Source organism: Anopheles stephensi, unplaced genomic scaffold, assembly GCF_013141755.1.
Source record: "Anopheles stephensi strain Indian unplaced genomic scaffold, UCI_ANSTEP_V1.0 ucontig194, whole genome shotgun sequence".
NCBI lineage: Eukaryota > Metazoa > Arthropoda > Insecta > Diptera > Culicidae > Anopheles > Anopheles stephensi.
Genome location: NW_023405118.1, coordinates 72,501 through 75,000, shown reverse-complemented (window position 1 = coordinate 75,000; position 2,500 = coordinate 72,501).

Sequence of the window (2,500 nt, the reverse complement as noted above, 5' to 3'; positions counted from 1 at the left end):
AATGATCATGAAAATAGCATCGGATCACTTATCTGACCATAAAAAGTGAACCAAAACCCTATTTGAACAAACTTTTTGGTCCTATGAAAAATTCACTTTTCATATATGTCATGGTCGAAAATTTTCTAAGTCCCAAAAAATCACATATTCTCGAATATCTCGAAAACTACGTATCGGACAGGGGTCAACCAAGGTGTTTTAGAAAGGTCTTTACAAGCTCTATTTAATGAGCCATAGCGACTTTCAAGTGATTTTTTGACACTTTTTCGCATATCGGCATCCTTGGTTCCCATACTGGCCATAGGCCATAGGGCACCGAACGGCCAACTTTTGGTCCGGGGGTGAAATTTTTTTTTCACGAGATTTTGATGAAAATGGCTTCGGAACGCGTTTCTAATAATGAAAAGTGAAACCAAACAGTATTTGCGAAGAAAAAATTGTCCTATGAAAAAATCACTTTTTCTTAGGGTACGGGTCAAAAATTTTCTAAGTCCCAAAAAATCACATATTCTCGAATATCTCGAAAACTACGTATCGGACAGGGGTCAACCAAGGTGTTTTAGAAAGGTCTTTACAAGCTCTATTTAATGAGCCATAGCGACTTTCAAGTGATTTTTTGACACTTTTTCGCATATCGGCATCCTTGGTTCCCATACTGGCCATAGGCCATAGGGCACCGAACGGCCAACTTTTGGTCCGGGGGTGAAATTTTTTTTTCACGAGATTTTGATGAAAATGGCTTCGGAACGCGTTTCTAATAATGAAAAGTGAAACCAAACAGTATTTGCGAAGAAAAAATTGTCCTATGAAAAAATCACTTTTTCTTAGGGTACGGGTCAAAAATTTTCTAAGTCCCAAAAAATCACATTTTCTCGAATATCTCGAAAACTACTTATCGGACAGGGGTCAACCAAGGTGTTTTAGAAAGGTCTCAACAAGCTCTAAATAATGGGCCATAGCGACTTTTTAGTGATTTTTTGACAAATTTTGTCATATCGGCATCCCGAGTTCCCATACTGGCCATAGGCCATGGGGCCCCGAACGAAAAAATTTTGGTCCGAGGGTCAAAATTTTTTTTCTCATAAATTTGTTCAAAACGCCGTCGGAACGCGCCTTAGATCATGAAAAGTGAAAAGAAACAGTATTTTGCAAAAGTTGGGGTGGCCTATGACTTACATGGCCACGTCCTAGGTCCGAGTTCCCGAGGTCGTGTTCTTCAGTGGCGGAAAAAAATGGCCACTTGTGGGAGATGCAAAATGTTCATTTTGTATTATAGGGGACACACTATCGAAGCGAAAATTTCAGAAATGGCCTAAAACGTGAAGAAATGATGGGGTATGTACGAAAAGAAGGTTTTTATGGTCAAACGGTGAAAATTTTTTTTTTATGAAAAATTTTGGTCTCCCACCGTTCATGAATTTCTAGGACCAAAAATCGAAAAATTTGAAAACTTCACGATCGAAAGGGAAACGCATATGTGGTGTTCCTAGGTGTGTACGGTGTACGAAAAACGGGTTCACGATGAGATATCAGGCAAATAAGTGGACCTAAAGTTATACGGGTAAGACGAGGTGTCCAAAGACCGAAATAGGGTTTCAACTGAGAACGAAATGAAGGTCCCCGAAGTCGCCATACAAGTTATAGGAGGTGTCCAAAGTACGAAAAGAGTTCCATATTCGGCTGTTCCTACTATATGGTTCCCTGATTGCTGCTCCAAGGAGTAGTGAGGAAGTGTCCAAAGGTCTGTTGGGGGTATCGAGGTGATACCCTCGACGGACAATATGCACGAAAAGTGGTTCGATGATCTATCCTGTAGGTCGTACGGCAGCCATACCCGGCTGGAAGTACCGCGGTAATTCCGCAATAAAACGTTCGCCAGACGAACAAACAAATTGAATTAGCTCATCGTAGTGTACGGAAACGAAACGAAAATGTAAGGTGATTAGGGATCCGGGAGCAATCTCGCGATCCCATGGTTCGGTGTAAGAAATGATACGAAGTGTTCATAAGTCTCCTCTGGAGGCAGAACCATCGTAGCAAAGTTCGGGAACCCAAGGGTCACAAAAACTCGTAGGACGATATCCACGAATAATCGGGGACTTGTGGGGACTACCGTGCCCTGACAAGTCAACTACACCTTAACTGGTGATGGTCGTCCTACGGGGACCTGCGGGGAACAAAAGGGTCACAAAAACTCGTAGGACAATATCTCCGAATAATCGGGGACTTGTGGGGACCACCGTGCCCTGACAAGTCAACTACACCTTAACTGGTGATGGTTGTCCTACGGGGACCTGCCGGGAACCCAAGGGTCACAAAAACTCGTAGGACGATATCCACGAATAATCGGGGACTTGTGGGGACTACCGTGCCCTGACAAGTCAACTACACCTTAACTGGTGATGGTCGTCCTACGGGGACCTGCGGGGAGCAAAAGGAGTCAGAAACAATCGTAGGACGATATCCACGAATAATCGGGGACTTGTGGGGACTACCGTGC